This window comes from Cydia amplana, chromosome 6, assembly GCF_948474715.1.
Source record: "Cydia amplana chromosome 6, ilCydAmpl1.1, whole genome shotgun sequence".
NCBI lineage: Eukaryota > Metazoa > Arthropoda > Insecta > Lepidoptera > Tortricidae > Cydia > Cydia amplana.
In genome coordinates, this window is record NC_086074.1 from 6816923 (window position 1) to 6841187 (window position 24265).

Consider the following 24265-nt stretch of genomic DNA (forward strand, 5'->3'; position numbering starts at 1 on the left):
CTTACTTGGCTGGCGCGATGACCCAAAATGAGTCTTTGCTTCCAACACAAGAGCACGCCACTTTGCTCGGTCCAGAGCGGTATCACGCCAGCTTTCGCCGACGCCGAGCTCAAGCGGAGATCTGCCTCCACTCTGTCCGCCGCCCAACCATATTTAGGATGACCAACAGGACGGCGTCCCGTTGGTCGACCCAAGTAGGCCCTTTTGGCCCTATTTTTAACCGACTTCCAAATCTCAAAGAAGGAGGTTATCAATTCGGTTGTATGTTTTTTTTTATTATTTTTTTTATTATTATTTTTTTTATTTTTTTTATTTTTTTTTATGTTTGTTACTCCATATCTCCGTCATTACTGGACCGATTTTGAAAATTCTTTTTTTGATTGTATGTATATGCATACAGATTGGTCCCGTTTTTGTCAAAACCCAGTTCTGATGATGGGATCCATGAGGAATCGAGGGAACTTCTCAAATCTTAAAGGCATACATATAGTGATTTTTGTGTTTTTATCAACAAATCAAGCATATACATTCAGAAACGTGACATTTGATGAAGTGAACTGCTGATGATGATCAGAACGAAACTCTTTAACGACGCATAGCTCGCGTTTGGCGATTTTTTCTTTTCGTTATGTTTGTTAAGCAAGTTAGGTTTTTAAGCCATATTTATGTCAAGCTCAAGTTCTGATGATGGGATCCATGAGGAATCGAGGGAACTCCTCAAATCTTAAAGGCATACATATAGTGATTGTTGTGTTTTAATCAACAAATCAAGCATATACATTTAAAAAGTAACATTTGAGGAAGTGTAACTGCTGATGATGACCAGAACGAAACTCTTTAACGACGCATAGCTCGCGTTTGGCGATTTTTTCTTTTCGTTATGTTTGTTAAGCAAGTTAGGTTTTTAAGCCATATTTATGTCAAGCTCAAGTTCTGAACATGGGATCCATGAGAAATCGAGGGAACTCCTCAAATCTTAAAGGCACACGTATAGAATTTTCTGTATTTTCATCATAAAATAAAGCATTAACATTAAAAACTGTCGCATTTGATGAACTGGAACTGCTGATGATGATCAGAACAGAACTCTTCAACGACGCATAGTACCTACATGTTTGGTGATTTCGAATTTCGACTTTGACTTGGACTGGGACTCGGACTCGGATCCACATCCGGACTCGTACCCGGATCCGGTTCGGACCCGGACCCGGACCTGGACTCGGACTCGGACCTGGACTAGACCCGGACTCGGACCCGGATCGGACACAGACCCGGACCTTGACCCGGAAAACCACTATGATACCTAAACTAAATAAACCACTATGATTACCTACCATAAAATGTAGGTATAAAGTATGATGAGGCCAAACCCCTCCCGCTCAAACCCCCGTACACCGCACCGCATGCGCCGTTAAGTGGGTTAGGTTAGGTTTGAACTGCTATCCTCACAGAACCGAACAAAAGTGGGTTAGGTTAGGTTAGAACTGCGAGCCTTACAGAAACGAAATGCTTCCTTTTCTACATAGCGCACCATCTACAATAATCTTTCACCGGGCCGCATAGAAGTCGGTTTTTTTTTCTTAAAAATTATTAAGACGTGCGTTGTAACATTTATTGTATAAGTTTTTATAAATAAATAAATATTGTGTAAGAAACAAGTTTTCAGGCTGGTGGTTGGATGGATCCCGATTCCCGATCAAGACCTAACGTTTTTGTGTGACAAGAATCCTTTTACTTTAGACCTTGACAGTGCCATTCGTTGACTCGCGTCGCGTGCTCACTAAAATTAGTTTTCTTTGCTAATATTGTGATATACACGCTCACACTTAATTAATTAGGCAGTTTAAATTACATTTATTTATTTTCCCTCATGCGACTATATGCAAATTTGGTATTGCATGCACATATATAAATTTCTGTATTCTCTCAAGCACGTTATTAGGTAGGTATGCCATATGTCTGACATTCAAATATGGCATTTATCTACTCACGTTAGGAAGTACAGGAAATGCATTAATGTAAATCGGTAGTCTATATTCTCAGTAGAATAAACAAACCTAAGAATATTTAATATCTCGTTATTTGAGACGGATAGAGGAAAGGGCATTATCGAAGAAGGTATATTCAATTTCCTCGGAAAGTAAATTGAATTAGTTCAAGTTACTGAGAAATAATCATTTAATATGAAAGGTCACAGTTGTAGGTATATGATTGTGGTACAGTCTACTTAAAATAGCTTATTTTAATAAAGTTATTTATTTACCGTAACCGCAGTACGAGCATTCTGCGCGTACCTGTAATTAATGAGCGGGAATAATTAATACATTGTTAAAATGTACAGCGACATAATTAGAGGATTAATTAACTACGATTTTATTCCTTAATTTATTTACGATTTCGATTAATTGTAATATACACCCAAGATACCTATTTAATGTATAAGCAAACGTATTTTTTTTAATCCATTAACATTTTAAACCTTTTGAATGTACAGAGAAGTCGTATACCTAATAAAGAAGTGTTTTTTTACAGTTTGTTACCAATACTAGTTAAGCAAAACTAGTAGTGAAAATTTGACGCTTCCGATTTCGAGCGTTCGAATTCCAAAAATTGGCCCGCAGAGATCGCAGATTTAAATCCCGTATGTGGCATATTTTTTTAATTACCCGCATTTAAAATTATTGCAAATTTTGTTTTTATTAGGAGCCTATAATGTCCCACTGCTGGGCAAAGGCCCCCCACTTTTTCCAGTCTTCCCGATCCTGTGCAATCTCTGGCCATTCCTTTAAAAAGGAGTCTAGTGTATTTATACAGTGTATTTATTTATTCATATCCGACTATCCTCGCCAAGTTTGATGGAACCTTCGTGCCTTGCCTGACGGCGTCGTCTCGCTAACTACGTAAGCAGCATCGGCATTGATTCAACAAGACTTTAAAATTCAGCGCCACTGACATCCGCATGTACTCGCCCTCTATTGATTAACTATGTACTTATTTAATATAGTATTTAGTTCTCGGGGTCAGGTCATTATTAAAATCTTATCCTTCCTATACTTACTTACAACAACAGTGCTGATAATTTTTTGGTCCTGTTATAGGCCCTACCCGGTAGCGCACCTGGGGGCCGATTTTTGAATTTCGACCACTCGATTTCGTGTATTTCGTTAATTAATAGCTCCACTACTAGGCATTTAAATTCTACTAATAGAATTGAAATCGAGTGGTCAATAACAATAGATTCCAAATTTCGATCGCTCGTATTTCAAAAATTAGCATTTCGCCGTTTTCCACCGATTTTCGAGTGACGAAATCGAGCGATCGAATGCTAATTTTTGAAATACGAGTGATATTTGTTGTTGAGTGGTATTGACCACTCGTTTTCAATTCTATTAGTAGAATTTAAATGCCTAGTAGTGGAGATATTACTGAACGAAATACACGAAATCGAGCGGTCTAAATTCAAAAATCGGCCCCCTGAAAGCACACTTATGCCAGTTGCAGCATTTGCAGTTGAGATGCAATAATTACTATATTAATAGCGTTACCCGAAATACATGCGATAAAATTCGTGCTACGTAAAAGGTTATTTGTTTTACTTGCCCTCTGTGCGTACAGTCAGCAGCAATTGCTAAGCGGGCGAGGTGTTCAAAATGATCTTGATCCAACTGAGAATAAGAGCGCGTCAAGGTAATTTTGAACACCTCGCCCGCTTAGCAACTTCTGCTGCTGACTGTACTATTATTACCCTTTAAACCCAATCTAAACTACTGCCGAAATTCAAACTTTTACGCTACAGAAAGTTTGGCAGAATGCGTGTGACTTTTGCTAAAACCGAATCAAGGGCGGTATTTAATGAAGGCCTGCGTGACTGCCTCAAGGCTCTTCCGACGCAGTCTCTGATTTATACACGACACACATTACAATAATAATTATCGTACCTACTTAAAGTAATGTACATGCTTTAGCGCATTAAAATGCTCAGGACTTGACGATGAGATTGTCGGATTTTTCGAAACAAAAAAACTTTTATCCACTGGCGATCAAATCCGTCTGCGGGAAATTCCACTACATAAGTAGGTACTTTATTTTTGCAGAATTACATAACTGCTCATGAGTCGATTTAAAAGAAGCCCATCTCGGAATGGAAGGTTGTGTGGTGTTTTAAAACGAATAATTAACATAGGAATTACAAGTTAATATTAAAGCTTAAATTCGATATCTCAATAATCTTATATCTTTCCTTATTTATACGGTAAAACCAGCTTAAGGGGGCCCACTGATTAATAGTCCGCCGGACGGTATCGACCTGTCAGTTAGAACAAAAAGTTGACAGTTCCGAACAACTGACAGGCCGATACCGTCCGGCGGACTGCTAATCAGTGGGCCCCTTTAGAAGATTCTGAAGGGACTTCGCCAAAACCGCATCTGAAGCGGACTAGCGTATAAACCTTTAAAAAATGTATGAAAACAATTTGCAGGGACAGTATAGGTATACTGTAGCAATTTATTATCTTTACTTGGGCTTTAAATTACATTAGATTTTCATTGCCAAAATATTGCTATGTTCCGTACTGCCATCTAGTCAAAGAGAAAGAAAATGTTTGGAAAATGAAGCATGTTGTGTAGCAAGTTTTCCGGCACAAGTGGCGTTTACATTTTCAGGCAGTCCCGAAGATGGCGCTGGTAGCGCTAGTTACACAAATTTTCTCAAGAAATGTTTCTTTTATTCCATGCTAATAATTAGCATGTAATATGCCTAGTTCAAAACGAAAATTATTTTAGTATATTATTTTACGATTACCATCTGCTTACATTTCATAGTAGGTATTTACTATTAAAAGGTACTGTGATTAAATACTAATATTTTGAAAGTTATCAATTACAGATTAGTCATTTACGAAAGCTCTAGAATAAGTCTTAACGAATTTCATTATTAATAAAAAATATATATACCTACTGAATAACCATCAGCAATAATCAAGTTCCTACATAAATAAAATTAAATGTGTTCAACGTTTTAAAAAAAATATGAGTGTTCGCAGCTATTGTCAATGAATTCGGTTTTGTGTAAATAACACCTTGGCAATCACATAATCATAATCATTTATTTGCACATAAAAAGGGTTTTACATAGAGGTGTTATAAAGTTACATACCCCAACAAACCCGATAAAAAGAATCCGATAATGTTTGTGACTAATGTTCGATATTAGGAAGGCTTACTTTCACCTACGGGAGTTGGAATGTGCGTATAAGTTGTCCCTTTTAGTGTAGAAGTGAATTAAGTCACTTTGAATTTAAAGGATAGTTAATCCTCTTTTTCGCGTAGAACTCTAGTAGGCTTCAGCGGTATCACGGGGCCGTTAGCGTAGCAGTTGACGGCATGTTTTATTCAAACACAACCTTTTCACTAAGGAGATTGCCTTTTCTTTTTCGTCCACTCGTACAGGTGGCCGTCGTGGAATCAATGATATTATATAACTATAGATAGGTTATACTCATACTTGAGGAGCACAAAACATACTTCCATATTTATTTCTGTGCCTACGAAAAAAATGCGTGGAATGCCATTTGAGAGAAAGGTAGCCAATGATTTATAAACTCAAGATAAAATCGAAGCGCTTAACTTGTGACAAATTGGACAAGTTGCCTTTAGACGCGGCTGGACAAGCGAGAAATGTGCACGTGCTAACGAGCTCCCGCACACCGAAAGAGAAAGAGACGACCTTATGTTTAACAACGAGTGTGACAAAGATGGATGGAATGAGAACATTAATCAAAAATAACAGATCTTTTCGTAGGCACAGATTTAAATATGGAAGTATGTTTTGTGCTCCTCAAGTATGAGTATAACCTATCTATGGTTATATAATATCATTGAAGGTAGCCTAATGTTGACAATAATTATGAGATCTCATTTTATTAATAAAAAAAGAGCGTTATGGAATATATTATTATGCGTATATTCTACTAATGTATTGTAATAATTTAATTACCTGCATCCCCACTCATATTTTATATTTTATCTTGTATTTTCTCTATTTAAGTGAAATGTTAAATTTATTCTTGAGAAAATAAATTTCTTTAACCACAATATTGAAGCCCAGAATTCGAAAAGTGAAATAATCAAATCACTTTGGAAATACGTTGAGGCTACCACGCATTATGAAAACTTGTGTCCAACTGGTAGGTGAAGTTTGCATTAGAAAGAGGGTTAACAATCTTCACGTGTTTTGTTATTGAAAAACGCTTTGAGTAAATAATAGTATAATAGTTACATACTTATGAAACAAAAAAAAAACAACGGGTTGCACTCAGGGAGTGCCGGCAGAAGTGAGAACTCAATCACTATTGCAAAATGTCTGCAGCACTATGTATAATTGAGGTTAACGCCATCTAGCGTTATTTCGTCGCATTACTTGAAACCCCTAAGCACATCACTGTTAGTACTCGAGTTATATTAATACCAGTTAGAGCGAAACTCACTAGATGGCATTTAAATCAATAAAGAAAAACTCAATGACATTGAAGTAACAGTTTTTCGATCAGGTCACGTGTCCGTCTTACGTCTTACGGTCACGTGACACCTGTTACGAGTTTAACATTTTTTCCCCATCACAAAAAGTGCACAGCGCCGCTAAAGAAGTTTTCACTTCAAAAATACCTAAATGATCATACATGCTATATAATTGTTACATATTTGCTGTGACATATTTACCCTTTATCTAATGCTAATAAAACGTAATTATTTTCACGTAATATGTAAGGACGGTATCGTTGACTTATTATGAAAATAATTTTCTAGTTAAATCTAAATGTGGGAACGTAAATTTCTGCCCTCCTAAGGTAAAAGGCCGTATTTTCAAAGAACACTAGGTATATGAAAATACGGCCTTTTACCTTAGGAGGGCAGATTTGCTCAGAATAAATATTTAAGCACAGTAGAGGCAGTGTTTAACCTCTACGCGCCATAAACCCACCGCAAACCTTGTTCATTTGGACAAAAAGCTAATAAATCTCTCCTCTTATCTCTTGGTGTTGTAAATATAATTATGTATATATTATGATATGTCTTTGAAGGATATTAGGGTATACCTTTTTATAAAGTAATTGGAAATTTTTTATAAAGTCAGCTAAGAATAAATTTAAAAGTGGAAAAATTACTGTTTTGGATAGCATCGGTCGCAGACGTTTCTGCTTGTTAATAATTAAATTCATCCATAAAGGTGCGTCAGATGTCCGTTTAAATATAACTACTTAAGTAGAAGTAGTAGAAGCGAAATTCATGTCGGAGTTAGCTATGTGTAGACTTATAATGGTTTTCCGAATGGGATCGTATAGTGTAAAAGGGTTGTTAGTTTTGGCAAATATAGCTCTTTTTATTGGTTATGAGTAAATAACAAAATTGATGTTATATCAGATGGCGACGCAATTCCATGATGGTATTCAGATAATACAATGGCGACGGTCCTTTGAAGATTGTGAATTGAGGAGCCCGAGACCTCTGTCTAATTCACAAATCATTATATTTATTATGTCTCAACTGTTATCGTTTCTAGTGTAACTTGATCCGGGGATTCACAGCAACTATGTGTAATTACATGCAAGATTTATATTGGATGGTGAATGCGCCATGCGCCCGGTAATGTAAATAGTCCCGAGTAAAAGATAACACCATTCATTGGAGTTGTTTGCACAAATGTTCGTTTTCAATTTATTTTTAGGTATGTAGTTACCCATAACGTCAAAATAACATTTTGGCTGGATCCCATGATTTTGAATACTTAAAAGGCTCGATCTCGTTCGACTAGGATTTTTCCGCTAACTTTTTAAAAGAATTAGTGTTTCCTTGTCGCAGTCGCCTCGGAGCAAAAGCAAAGTTTTAATCGCCGTAGCTCCGAATCCGGAGACGGCACTAATGGCCCTTAAACTTACGGCTCTCGCTTAAATTGGGTAGCGCTAATGCTTCTACTGATCTTTAAAAACGCTCATCGGATTAATTTATGTCTTTTAGAGTTAGCAAACATTAACAGAATATTTGGGGATTCTCAGGGAAGGGAAAAATAAGAAAAAAAAACCTACAGGAAACGAGGGCAAAAATATAAAAAATAAGGATAAAATAAATGCTTGTGATTAAACATTAGGTATCGGGTCAAAGTCGACTTAGAAGCATTAGGTTATGTTATAAAACTGCGAAGCTTGAGTGTAATTTTACTTTTTTTAAACCATTAATTGCGACTGAAAATATGCTGTTGTGTGTATTTTAGTATTTATTTCTCATAAGTTTTATGGCCACTACTTTAGAATAAAGTTATAAGTATGTTTAAAATAACGGAAAATTTCTAAACGTGTCAGCCGTAAACTATGCAAGAGTAATATTTAATGTTAATATGTGTGTTCAAATTTGCATTCTCTATAAAAATAACGCAGAAGAAGAGAATTAAAGATACGATATCTTTACGATTTTCAGTATATTAACATTTGGGTAAACAGGTAAGGAAAATATCTGGGTCTGCATTCTTCTCGTTTTCAATATAATTGCAATCCAACCTGATGAACAACGCGTCGCACACAGGCGCCTTTGGTTTCGCAATAGAAGAAGCGGTTGCAGCTGACCCAATATATTTCCAGTGTTATACTAATATATCAAATTTTCATTTGAGAACTGACCAGCTGCATTCTATTTGCCAGGGTTAAATTTACGAGGCCCTAGAGTATAGCGTCGGGCGTTGCACGTCGTAAAGATTTTGATCAGGTGGGATGCATTCCCCACTTGTGCGCTAAGAATGACGAGAAATAACAATTATTCTTCCTGTGCGCAATCTTGAACATGAACAACATTTAATTTTGACTTTATTTACATAATCGCAGTATTAGCGTAGGTTAATGATTTATATTTTTTAGACTCTAAATAGCTATTTGTTTTACAAGGGGGCAAAGTTGTGGTTTAACTTCTCTTGCTAACATTGATACCCGAGTAAGAGATTATGCATCAAAGTAAGGTTTTTAGTAAGTAATAATAAATATTTTACTTACAATAATCTCTGCTGTGGGGCAATGAAAAGTTGAAAACAAACAGAAACCTTAACGGGAACGGGAACATGAGTGTCAGCGAGAAATCCGATATTTTTTGTTTATAATCAGAATCAGACTGTTATACGGCCCAGTGAGCTGAGTTTACTTATTATATTAGCATTTACCAATCCAATAATTAATATTTATTTCCTGTCATATCTAGAAACTTTGCTTCACAATTAATTACACTTGTTTCAGAATATTCAACAGTTATTAAAACTTGGTAGATAAATGACAATTGAGTTGCCACCTTCGTAACTCCTCAGGAGTAATATTCCATTTTATTATTTAAATCGTTCATGACATCTCGAATTGTAATAATTTCTCGACAATGGCTTAGTGTTTACTATAATTTTCCTATATTAAAAACTTGATTTGTGGTGACATTTTTGATACCTAAAGTGTAATTCAATAGAACTTGCTAACTATGTAAACAAAAGTTACTAGTAAATTGACATTCAGTGTCAATTTTAGTATGGCGGTTTGTTTACATAGCAAGTTCTATTGAATGACACTTTATCTTTTTTGCGGTGGTCATATGACAGTTATGATTGTGACCCGAGCTATCAGAAATAAAGTTCGAATGCTACGCCAGAAAAAAACGCAGATTATTTTGACAGCAAAGCTTCATTAAATCAACGGTTCGGATTTCGGAACCATTTTTGGCAAATTGATTGTAAAAATACAGCAAAAATACAGCTTTACTTATAATTTAATTTAAAATTCAGCTCTCCGGAGTTGATTGTTAAAATTGTTTCTGTGCCACTAGAATCGAAAAAGGTTCGTGAAGTTTTTCCATTGTTTGGTGAAAGTTTTTCAATATGGCTAAGTTAATAGTTTTACTCACTGCAAGAGTTCTTAGATAGTTAATTATAGTAATAGTATTTAACATAGTATTTTAGATATCGCAACTTAAAAATATTTATAACTGTTTAAAAGATGTATAATAATAATTATGATGCATGGTCATTATAAGAGATAGCCGTAAGCCATTATAATTAAGTTAGATTTAAGTTATATTACAGTGCCTTACAGGGTTTCATAGCTGAACCAATAAAATGTACCAACCTGTATAACCTATGAAAGCAATAAACACACTGATTACTGATTACTGATACAGTGGAACCTCGATGACTCGACCTTCGATAAGGCGAAATCCTCGTTAACACAAAATAAAACGCTATTCCTTTCAATTCAAAGCCAAAAATATTCTCCATAAGTCGCAGTGCGTCTAATGTAAGTACAACCAGTTGAGTATTTAGAGTCCTGAGACCCAGAAGCATTTGTTTTGTTTTTGAATTTGGAGCCCTTAGTTACCTACTCAATGAATGTTCATAATATTGTTTGGAATATATACAAAAAAATGTACGCAGGGTCTTAGGAGGTTAACTATAACTACCTAGATTTGTCGTATAGATAACGAGCTGATAAAGCACAATGTATAAATGCGGCCAGGTATTGTTAGTAGAGATGCCACGAATATTCGGCAACTATTCGGTATTCGGCCTATTCGGCCACTTTGCCGAATATTCGGTATTTGGCCGAATACCGAATATCTGTTGCCCCTAACTAAAAAGAAAAATTACACAAAATAGGTATATTTAATATTTAAAAAGTATTAATGGAAAGTTGTTAAACAGGAAGACCCTTTTTTAAGCATTTGTTGATTATGAAATATTTTATTTTTATTATGGGTCTGATTTGATTGACTCTAACTACATTCATTAGTTCTGTTTTACAAAAAAAAAAATATCTTAGCAAACGTTGTTTTGTTGGCGAACAGTTTACATAATAATTGTGACTCACAATGTTTGCATCTCATGCCGAATATTCGGTTGCCGAATATTCGGTATTCGGCCGAGAGAGTGGCCGAATATTCTGTATTCGGTATTCGGCCAAAACCACTATTCGGGGCATCTCTAATTTGTTAGCCGAGCCAGAAGCCGTAACGCACCTCGGCGTGCAAACATTTGCCCGCAGGAATCACCTAATTGTGGAGTTCCCAACTTTTCCCATTAGACACTTTCATTGTTTTCGATTCTGCTTATTTTTGCGGAAATGTTTATGAATAAATTACGGAGGCGGATGCTTTGGGAGTTAGGAGTTCTGTCAATACGTATTCATGATTTATTAACTGTTCACGAGTTTTGTAGAAATTGCGTGTTTTTGTTAGCAAGTATGGTCCTCAGTTAACTTCGCTCCAGGCAGAAGACTAATTTGTGAAGGAAGCTGACTGATGTTACGTATATATTATTATTTATTATAAGAGGTAAGTAATATTGGAAGAGGCTGATTCGGATGACAAAATTGAAATATTTTTTTACAAACTAAACAGCTATCTTCCGCTGTTTGTCATCTTGATCTGTCATTTTCAATAGTATGTAGGGTACCGTATAAATTACATTGCGAAATTCTTATGAAATTAATGAGGTAGAAGATACTTTTGGAAATTCATATCGATTATAAAAATAATTGTGATTGGCGTTTCTTACAAACTACATCAAATGCGATTAAATCGATCATTAGTGTGTCGAGTAGACAACTAAACAGTGTTGCACAATTTGACTGTATTTTGTTATGTCTGGATGCAAAAACATTTTCAAATATACCTGTCAATGCGGTAAAGTTTAGGACAACCAAAAAGAAAACTTATTGATTTGGAATTTTGATTCTATCAATTTAAATTAGGTACTTTTGCAATATAACACTTTAAACTCTCGCGTTTTGTACACGTTTGTACGCGTACGCGCGTTGTACGCGTTTTGTTGGGACGTCAGTCTTTCCGTGACCACAGCTGGTGCAACTCAGCTGAAACGTCGGAATTAAAGGTAAAAACAATTATATCGCGGTAGACCCGTTTGTGTAATTAAATACTTTTGGTTCAAAATTATATCCCTATACCTAACCTGAAGTAATAAAGGAACTAATTTAACTTGTGTTATTTAACCCATTATGACCTAGCGGTGCCGTAACGGCACCGCTTTACCTGTGCTTAGTTTTTCGCTCTCTAAGGTTACAATAAGCGGAAAATTAAATAGATTTGTGTTTAATTAGATGCTCAAGGGTACCAGTTATCAATTTAATCACATATTTTTAAGTCACTTGGATTGTTGCTATTGGCACAGGTACCCAAAAATGAGACATGAAATAAAATGCAAATTTTTAGCTTACGTTCTAAGTAAACGGATCAGAAATCGTTTTTAATCCAGTAAAATATTAATGAAATATATTTTATTAGGATTTGGTATGTATGGTTAATCCGATGATATATATGTACTATTAAATTTTGATATCAGGTTTTGTACATGGCATGAGAAAAGTTGCCGGTGCCATACGGCACCCCTAGGCGCTTATGTAGTCTTATGAGATGACATTTGTTACATATACTATGTTTGATTTTCCCGTAATTCATTGCATTTTAATCATGATTTTGGAATGTTATAGGGTTATTCAAATATCTCAAGTATAAATACTCTTAAATAAGTAAGAATTTTGAGTTTTGTTGCAATGATGAACCTCTAGTGCATACAATTTATCAAGGTTTATCAACCCACTTTGTTGGGTGTCCCTTCGCTGGTTGTTATTAAATAACATGATATAATTCCAAAATCAAGGAAAAACATCAGTCAACACGGGAAAATATATTTTTTTTTTTTACACGCAACATACATAATTTGAAAAGACAACGTTAACGCCTGACGGTACCGTTATACCGGTGCCGGTGATCGTTTTTTTTTTCAAAAGTATTATTTTCACTAATAGTTATTTAAAATGTATTCTAGATTCATTATTAATAATATATTCAACAATTATCCAATTCTGCGAATATTAAATAATTCAGGCGCTAACTGGTTCAGACTACTTATTAGCCTAGCGGTGCCATATGGCACCCATTGTTTTTTCCAGAAGTAATAAATCAATTCAACTTTTAATGATCAAAAATGACTAAGGGGATATATAACAACAATATAACCAAAAATCATCACTTTCTGGGATCCTAAAATAATTCAGGTCATAATGGGTTAATTACGTTTTCATGAATTGATGATCTTAATTAAAACCCCGAAAATATATACTCTCCTGGTAACCGCGGCTCCTAGAGACTGATGTATAAAGTTTGTCCACCTCTCGAGGCGCGACAATGTTTACTATGCTAAAACATACAACAGTAGCGGACTAAACAAAAAAACTTCATCTAACTTTGCGTGCTCGTCTCATATTTTCTTGGATAAAAGGTATCTACAAGTTTCAAAATAGTTCTTGTCTAATGCTTAAATTTTTGTCGCAAAGTAATTGAGTAGAAGCTTTCATTCCTCAAATGAAGGGTGAATTATCAGTAACTCTATAGTAAAAACTTCCGAAGTTAGTCTTTTGTGAGTCGTATGATTAGTCGGTTTCAGCAATTTCAGTTTCTTTTCATCTTGCCATCCATTCAAACGAAGGTTTCTTTCAGCTATTTTTGTCCAACAAGCGTGTTATTTTAGTACGACTTGTAGGATTTATTCTCGAATGTAAGAGTGTAAAATTAAGGTGTACTTAGGTTCTACTTTTCTCAACTATTATGTACTTTATTTGTAGTAGTAGGTATAGTGTAGGTTAATGATTAGTGTAATTGATTTTGAATGAAACTATTACCTAATTAATAGTGTAGTAGTGTCACAAATTATTATCACTATCAAAAAATACAGAAAATACAAAAAATAGTATAGTATCTGAAAATACAGAATATCAGTTACTTATTATCAAAGTTTAGTTAGTAAATAACAACATAAAAAATTGTTATGTAGTTATACATCTAGTTTACAGGTTTGAGAAGAGTGTTAAATTTTAATAGGCCCAGGAATACAATTTTCGTAATAAAATAAACAAACATGTTAACTTACTAAGGTACAGCCATGTTAGGTCGGGCCCATACTAAGGTACAGCCATGTTAGGCCGGGTTCGACGAATCATATTACGAAGGTAAAAACCAACCGGCAAACAGCTTGGGCACTGGCTTGGTCACATCATGATTCGAATTAACCAAATCTAATTAGCGTTTATTTCGTTTAACAGGGACGAAGGTCTTTTCATAATCAAATGACCTTTGACAAATTGCCTAAAGTCTTTTCGTCTTCGTAATTTGTTACAAACAAAAATGTAAGTACCCAGCCAGCCTATTATGGATAGCTTTATCCATCTTTATCCACGTGATAAAATAACTGTCACTGTTTAACACCGTGGGAAAGAAAGTGACGGACACCGTTTTATCACGCTGTCACGTAGACAAGAACGACCATCATATCCGTACAGGACGCGGACACAATCATTTTACAAAGGCAACATAATTTTGCTGTGAAAAGTTTTAGAGAAAATTGGATAAGAATTAATATTTTTTTGGAATATTGTTATTAAGAGGGGGCTAACGCAAGGAAACTGGATTATATTTACAAGGGTAGATGACAGCAAAAACCTTACTAATTAGGTTAAAGTTGGCTCGATAATAAATAATCACGAAAACATTATTGATTTCATTTCATTTGAAGAAGAAGAAGAATAATTTTAGTATAAAATAGCGACTGATATAGCCAAGCGACGTCACTTTTTACCCATAAGCGTTCTGGCTCAAATATGGGCCACTGGGAGCTGACAGATTAAACAAAAATATATTTTCAGAGTAATTGAGGTAAAACGTTTATACACGCGCGATATCTTCCTCATCATTTCTTTGTTTCGTTCTAATTACCTGGCTGTACACCCCTCTTAATAAGCTTCGTTTAACTTTGTCATAAAGGCCGTGGCAGGATAAGAGACCATCTTGTGCCTTAACAGCTTTTCGGCCTGATTTTTTTTCTGATGATGGGTCACGCCATTAGTAAGTGTTATACTAAATTTCAAAAATTAATTAAAAAAAATATTTTTCATGAATAGTTCCGTTTAAATGCAACGAATTACTACGTGCTTTGTCCCTATAAACCGGATAACACTCCATATAAAAGAATAAAAATTTATGTGTCAACATTTCTCAATTTTTTTTTCTAACTTGTGAAACAGAGACACCTCCAGTTTTTTTTACTTATAATAGGCTTTTTAATGAGCTATAACATATATTTAATTCAAGCTTCTAACAATGGTGCATCACAATGAAATTATTTATAAAAGTTGGTAAGTCTCCTTATCCTGCCACGGCCTTTATTTTTAAGTAACTTAAAACTATTGAACTATCGTTTAATTTACTTTTACGTGTATCAGCCTACATTACTTACTTAGTATTTCGATAAATATTAGAATTTGAAATAAATTATATTCAATTATTGGTTTACAAGCAGCAGTGTATTTTTGTGAAAATGAATTTAATCCAATTATTCAGACTTAAGTATTTACAAATTATGCAACAGCCCTTATTATAAATAAACCTGGAGGTATATTAAGTAATAATTATAACCTCCCTAATACAAATGTTTTCATAAATTTTATTGAGAAAATATAAGTAGGTAGGTACTTATTTCATACATGAAAATACACTGGTTAGTCTAGTCTGTGGTATGAGCATCCAAAAAATATATCATTACGAAATTATTATCTTTTAAGCTCGGTCGAATTTCACCTTCTCATACAAACGGAGTTTCGTTCTCATTTTAAAACTATCTAGGTACGTGTTGAATTGACTAGAATAGAAGCTACATAAACCAATTACAGGACTAGATATAGGTACCCTATCATATTGCAATTACAAAGTTTCAGAGCAATCTAGCTAGTCGTTTTAAAATGAGAGCGTAACTACGTTTGCATGAAGAACCGAGCCTGCTGCGGACTCTTAATACCTATAAATAAATAAAATAAAAAATAAAAAAGCCTTTTATTTCTTGCAAGTAGTTACAATGTCGTTATATGTAGATTTGAATTTAAAATTTAAAAGGAATATACATTATTATTATAGTTCAAAATAATTCGTAATTAATGTCATTATGATTACTAAATTAAAATTAAAATTGCATTAAAATACCACTAAGCAAGAACCCCTTCTCGGGTAAAGGCCTTCAGAGAGTGCCAGTTAGGTCTGTCCTGTGCTGTTAGAGTCCACTTTGAGCCGGCAGTTTTTGCAATGTCATCCGACCATCGCATGTAAGGTCTTCCATCTTTGCGTTTGCCTATTATTGGTCCGGGCCACATAGTTATTCGGTTTGTCCACCTTTGGTCGGCCATCCTTGCGACGTGACCGACCCACTTCCATTTCAACTTTTTTGCATAATCTAGTGCGTCTATCACATTTGTTTTTTCCCTAATAATTGTATGTCTAATTTTTTGTATCTTCTTATGTTTGTAATACTGCGTTACATGCTTCTCTGACACGTTTTTATTTTGTTCTTTACGTTATTCGAGAATTTCCAAGTTTGTGCGCCATATGTAAGTGATGGAAGCAGACACGAATTCATAATCTCCCTTTTAAAATTAATCGGTAAATATTTACTCTTGAGTACTTTTTTATGACTCCAAAATGTATTCCACGTAATCTTTATCCTTCTCTCTATTTCGATTTCATTACTGATTCTGTCGAAATAGATTTGTTTGCCAAGGTATATGAATTCCTTTACGTATTCTATTTCGATAACCTTCGATAATAAGTGGAATTTTATTGCTGTTTGTCATGATTTGTAGAGATGCCACGAATATTCGGCAACTATTCGGTATTCGGCCTATTCGGCCACTTTGCCGAATATTCGGTATTCGGCCGAATGTTGCCTACTATTCGGCCGAATACCGAATATCTGTTGCCCCGAACTAAAAAGAAAAAATACACAAAAAAAAACAAAAATTAGGTAAATTTAATATTTAAAAAGTAGTAGTAGTAGTAGTAGTAGTAATCACTTTATTGTACACAACACAGGTTTACATAATATTTACAGAAATAAAGGTACAAAGGCGAACTTATCCCTGTAAGTATTATTGGAAAGTTGTAAATAGGAATAGGAAGACCCCTTTTTAAGCATTTGTTGATTATGAAATATTTTATTTTTATCATGGGTCTGATTTGATTGTCTCTATCTCTAACTACATTCATTAGTTCGGTTTTACAAAAAGTATATCTTAGCAAACGTTGTGCTTTGTTGGCGAACAGTTTTCATAATAATTGTGACTCACAGTGGTCGCACCTCATGCCGAATATTTGGTCGCCGAATATTCGGTATTCGGCCAAGAGAGTGGCCGAATATTCAGTATTCGGTATTCGGCCAAAACCACTATTCGGGGCATCTCTAATGATTTATTATTAAATACCTATACCGAATGTTAAACAGGATCAAATAAATGATACAAAACGATAATAAAGTACACAAGACACCACATACAAGATAACCAGACAGATTTATACCGTAGAAATAAAGTAGGGTCCGAATTTATAGAGGTAACCTGCGGCCAGATGCTGTCAGAGAATTATTATTATATTTTCATTTTCTTCCTGCCGTAGCTTAGTGGGTCCATGAAACATAAGTTATCTACTACTGTGATGTGTGGTAGTAGAACTCTTATTTTTTAATGCGTATTTTAGTTGTGATTCTATCTACCTTAATTTTTTGCTTAAAGGTACCTTTTATTCTATCTTAATTTTTTGCTCGTGTTTCAGACCACGCCCGGTATAATAAATATAGCACTTGTAAGTACTACAGCTTATCTTGGTCATAGAGAAATGCTCACTCCATACATCAGTTTTGGTACAAAAAAGACTATTATTTTCATAGTCAACATCTAGCATCGAATAGCGGAATTATCAGTACTGCTACTTGACAATAGATGTAGCACCGACCGGAAAGTCTTATGTTGTTGAGTATTAGACTTTCCGGTCGGTGTACATCTATTGTCAAGTAGCAGTAGGTACTGATAATAAAATTCCGCTACTCGATTCTAGATGTCGACTATGAAAATAATAGTCTTTTTTGTACCAAAACTGTTGTATGGAGTGAGCACACTATGTATTTTTTGTCTGTCTTGGTATACAATCAGTCAGAGACTGAATTCTCTAATTTTGTCATGTTCCTTATTTGCAGTTGGCATTGAGGAAACCAAAATTAATGGTTAAAATGAAAATATCTAATTTTAATTTTTTTGATTCTATATTACTAAAAACGATAAGTAAATAACGACAACACACGGTAACGGTGATATCATGTATAAACGGAATTGTAGCTGTCAAAGAGTTACTGTGTTATGTAGTACCTACTGATTGACATCAAACTTGTCCACCTAACACAATATGCTATCGGGTAAATTTTGCACCTAACTGTAGATAATAAATTACGCCCACATTCTTGTCGGTTATTTACAAAATATACGTACGAAAAGATATAAATTTAAAGAAATTATCTAATCTAATCTATCTATCTAATACCTTTAAACGAGCAATTCTTGTATATTTATTTATTTATTTATATGTAAATAATATATTTCGGGGATCTCGGGAACGGCTCTAACGATTTCGATGAAATTTGCTATATGGGGGGTTTCGGGGGCGAAAAATCGATCTAACTAGGTTTTATCTCTGGGAAAACGTGCCTTTTTGAGTTTTTATATGTTTTCCGAGCAAAGCTCGGTCTCCCAGATATTATCTTAATAATACGAGTATATCGTGCTATTTTCAAAGCAACCTATTTTGGTTCAAGTATATTACCTCAAATAATTTATACTTAATTATAAGACTTCAGCGTGATTTCCTTTTCGGGTTGTTGTTTGTCCTAGGGCACCCCGGAGGTGCATAGGGCCTCCACAAGATCCTTCCACGCCTTCCTGTCTTGAGCAACCGTCTTGGCCTCGTTCCAGTTCAGTCCTACGGCTGTCAGCTCGTTCTCTATGCTGCGCCTCCAGGTGTGCACAGGGCGTTTGCGGGCTCGCTTCCCGCCCTGAGGCCGCCACTCGAACGCGATACTGGCGATGTTTGTATCTCCTCTTCGCAGGGTATGACCGATCCATCTCCACTTCCGCAGCGCTACTTCTTGGGCGACCGGAGGTTGTCGGCACATACTCCACAAATCCTCATTTCTTATGGTCTTCGGCCAGAATATGCGGAGAATCGACCGAAGGGACTTATTGACAAACACTTGTAGCTTGTGTGTCAGCCCCTTTGTCACTCTCCACGTCTCACAGCCGAAGAGCAGCACGGACTTGACGGTGGATTCGAAGAGGGAGATTTTTACGCGGCGAGTGAGAACGTTTGAGTCCCAGACAGGCTTGAGTTGAGCAAATGCAGCTTTTGCCTTCTTAATTCTGCTCTCGACGTCTTCGTCTGCACCTCCCTGACATGTTAGTGTACTGCCGAGATATACAAACTTGGAGACTGATTCAAGGCGATCGTTTTTGAGCAATAATGGATCCGCACAATCTGATTTTACTCGCATGTTGACAGTCTTCCGTCGGTTGATTCGCAGGCCCATGGCTTCAGCTTCCTCTTGAAGGCTCTCAAGTTTCGCTTTAAGATGGGCTAACGATGGCGAAATCAGCACGATGTCGTCGGCGTAATCAAGATCATCCAGTTCCTTAGTACCCCAGTTAATGCCTCTTGGTGTTTCGATCACTTTCCTCATCACGTCGTCGAGAAGAATTATGAATAACAGCGGTGACAGGAGGCATCCTTGCTTCACACCGGCAGTTACACTTATAGGCGCTCCCATTTCCTTTTCATGTATCACCCTGCATGTACTCCCTTCGTACAAGGAGCGGATTATGCGGATGATACACTCGGGTATGCCCCTGCGACGAAGGCTGGACCACAACGCGCTCCACTTCACGGTGTCGAAGGCTTTCTCAAAGTCCACAAAGGCCAGGAACAGCTCCGACTGCCATTCGACACACTGTTCAATAAGGATGCGTAGGGTATTGGTGTGGTCTGTGCAGGAGCGACCAGGGCGGAAACCTGCTTGCTCGTCTCTCAGCGTCTCTGCTACTCTTGGAGCAATGCGATTGAGCAGAATCTTAGCTAATACTTTTGCGGCAGTAGGTAGGAGCGTTATGCCGCGCCAGTTGTCGCATTGCGATAGATCCCCCTTCTTTGGGACTTTCACCAGGAGACCTTGCTTCCACTCATCGGGTACTCGTCCAGCTTCCCAGATACGGGTCAATAGGGGAAACAGCAGAGTTGCAGACGTCGCAGTATCGACCTTTAACATGTCTACGTGGATGTTGTCAATGCCCGGCGCCCTCCCTGGTTTCAGGGACTTCACCGCTACCAACACTTCTTCGAAGGAGGGTGGTGTCGTCGGCACACGCAAAAGCTCGTCTGGGAGGTCGGTACTGGAATGCTGACTGTCTGGGGATTGGGCTTGCTCCAGCAGGCTCGAGAAGTGTTCGGTCCACCTTTTCAGCTGCTCGCTCGAGGTACACAGGAGGCTGCCGTCTTTACCTTTCAGCGGTTTCTTCGTTGCACGTGCCCGACGGCCGCTAAGGCGGCGCGTGACGTCGTACAGCTCGCGCATGTCGCTGCGGCGTGCGGCGGTGTTGGCGCGTTCCGCCAGCTCGTCTGCGGCTTTGCGGCGGTCTCTGCGCGCGAGTTTCCTGATCCTCGAACGGAGAGTTCTGTATCGGTCCCGAAGACTGGACGTCTCTGGTTCGGTAGAAGATTGTATCTGCATATTTATTCGGTGCCTATCTTCTATAAGTTGCCATAACTCTGCCGACATCCAGCTCTCCCTTGTCGGGATTGTGTATCCGAGCACCTCCTCACCGGCTCTCGTATAGGCGGTGCGAATGCGGTCCCAGGTTTCGTCCAACTGCTCATCTTCAAGTTCCTCTAGAAGTTCGTACTGATTCCTGAGACAAAGGCGAAACTTCTCCCGCCATTCCGGGTTCCGGAGTTTTCGTACTTCGAAACTTTTAGAGATCTTCTCGGACTTGCGGCGTGGGATCGCCAATTTGAGTCGCACTTCAGCAACGACTAGGTGGTGGTCGCTGTCTACGTCGGCTCCACGACGGTTCCGCACGTCCAGCAATGAGGACCTCCAAGTACGGCTGATCGCAACATGGTCAATTTGGTTGCGCGTTACGCCGTCGGGGGAATTCCACGTAGTCTTGTGGCACTCCTTGTGCTTGAATAGTGTGCCACCCACTACGAGGCTCCTTGCCGAACACAGCTCGCCGAAAAGTTCTCCGTTCTCGTTTATGTTTCCGGTGGCTCCATGCGGGCCCATGTAGTGCTCTCTTCCCTCATCGTCGCTTCCCAACTTCGCGTTGAAGTCGCCCATCAAAATCACAATGTCTTGTTTGCGAACGCTTCTGAGTGTGGCCTCGAGTTGATCATAAAAGGCGGCTTTCGACTCGTCCGTGGCGTCGTTCGTCGGAGCGTAACACTGTACGACGCTGATCTTACGGGCCCGAGAGTCAAACCGCGCCAAAATGATGCGCTCCGAAATCGGCTTCCTTTTCGGGTAAATAAGGTGAAATAATACACGCCTAATTGCCTTCAGCTTCGCAGTTAGGACTAATTTATCGAGTTTCTCTTCGAAACGTGATGAAAACTTATGTTATGCGAAAACTTACTTGGTTAGTAGTTTATGTAATATACCTTTGCATAGGTACCTATATCATATGTCTAAATCTAATACCTTTAAACGAGCAATTCTTGTTTATTTATTTATTTATTTATTTATATATATAATATATATATATTTCGGGGATCTTGGAAACGGCTCTAACGATTTCTAGCTAGCTAGGTCTTATCTGTGGGAAAACGCGCATTTCCGAATTATTATATGTTTTCCGTGCGAAGCTCGGTCACCCAGATATTAATCATTATAACTTAACAAGTTAACATCCCAACTATATAATATTAACGTGAAAATAACTCAGTCTGTCTGTCTATTCACTTTTCGCTAACCGCTGAACATATTTAGATGAAATTTGGTATGGAGATAATTTGAGGCCCCAGAAAGGATAGAGGATCGTCACTCGATTGAAGGTTGATCTATCTACGCTAAATGCTTTTTTTGTGATTATTAATTTTTATTAAGTAACTTTATTTTTTTAATCGTTGACACTAAAGTAAATGGTGACATATGCCACAGGTAATTAAAATTTCATGCCGGTTTACAGTTATCGTACCCCTTCAGTAATCACGCTACAGCACTGTACTGTAGGTACAGTCACCTGCAATAATATGTTACATAACGAAGGTCGCAAAAATATCCGACACGATCTTATTTGTGGAGCCATAAGAGCGTGTCTTATATTTTTGCGGCCTTCGAAGAGTAACATATTACTGCAGGTGACTGTACCTACGAGTATTCAGCGAGGTAATAAATATTGGGTTCTGCAAGGGAATTTACTACCTTATATCGTTGAGAAATAGCTCAATTTTTTGAAACAAAACATTTTTTATTTTGCTAAGAATCTGGGGGCACGGCAGTGCTCCCGCCAAGTCGAGCAAAACAAAGAAGCACGCACGGCCGTACCATCCTTTCCTGGAAGCTATTCAGACCATAATAATTTTACTAGGTATCTTAGGAAAATATACTGTTATCTAGCAAAAAACCTCATTATTCCTATTTTATAAATGCCGATTACCAACCAATTTGTTTTTTTTAAGGCTCAATTTAGGGTATAATAAGATCTAAAAATAAAAAGGTAAATACGATACAATTAGTATGAACAAGTTTTATTCGTAATCCGTATAAGAAAATCGGTTCCCATGGTAAAATTAAAATATTTATTTTCTATCAGCAGCAGTTTTCCATTTGATTAGTCCCGAAGTCTAATTACTCTAATTAAATTTTAAATAGGTAGATGATGCCTGTTGTATATGTATAAATCTCACTCACACTCATTTGCCAGTGCGAGGATGACACAAATAAATCATGTAGCTACCTATAGATTTATAAGGATAAAGATGTACACTCACTTCCGGCACAGGGCGGACACGCCATACATCGAAAATCATTGGCGTTTATATGTGTGAACGGCACGTCTGTACACGCGTCATTGTGTGAGTAAGTCGCTTAGGGCTGACTCTCGTGCGGCGCGCGGGGAAGGCTAAGCCGACGCTTGCCAAAGCCGGTCGAAGTGACACGTCGAGCCGCCCGCTGCGTTGGATAATTCAACCGAAATATGTTAACTAATGTGTTTAATTACGCTCCAATTGTTTTGTTACGCCATTATTATATTAACGTTATTGTTGATACCTATTGATTTTATATAACATACATACCTAATGGAAAAATTCAATAGGTATATATTAATAACAGAGATTGAATAACAAAATAAATCAAAAATCTAACCCTAAATTAGCCTGAGGCAGTTCCCAGGATACTGGCCGCGTTCCCCCTCTGCACAGTGAGGCTGAGTTTTTGGGCAAAATACCTAATTAATTATATTACAATAAAAAAACCATCTCTTCTTAATCTCTTATTAATTTGGAATAGCTACCTACTCTGTATAGATAGCTGTTGGATCTCCAAAATATAAATAAATAAATCAATAAAAACGCGAATATTCCGAGCATAAATTGTGAAAAGAGTGTAAAACTAAAAATAAAACATTTACAAGTAATATCTGTGTAGTATATACATTAAAATGTTAACATTCCTAAATTCAACGAACAAGATATCGGTTAGGCGTGTATGTATGTGACGTACGATATTATTATTATTATACAAAAGTTTAGCCTTATACACATTTCGTGTATTTTAAATTGAAAACTTGATTACTTATTTCTAAAATAACACACACACACACACACACACACACACACACACACACACAGGGTACACTCGGTACTCGTACATAGCACAATAGACCGGCATTTTGAACGTTCCGTCCGTCATCGCGTCGCTAACCGAACTGAGCGCGCGGCTAAAACTCGGCTAACTGCTGTCGAGGGGCGAGGTAATCCGAGTCGGGGCGGGGCGGTGCGTGTCCGTTCTGTATGATCTGGGGGCACGGTAGTGCCCCCGCCAAGACGAGCAAAGCGAAGCGCAAGGGCACTACCTACCTTTTCTCGAAGCGCTTCGTCGTTTTTTTGAACCCTCATAACGTGGGTTTGGATTATACCAGATAAACAAAATTCTCGGGATATGATGTCAATAATGGACTTATTAAACATAAAAAATTTCAATTGCATAGCTCTTATACTTAAGATTTTATTAATATCTAAAAAACCCCAATTTCGTCACTGACTCACTCACTCACTGTTGATCATCAAAACCTCTAGGGTACTTCCTAAAGTCCTAGGAAGC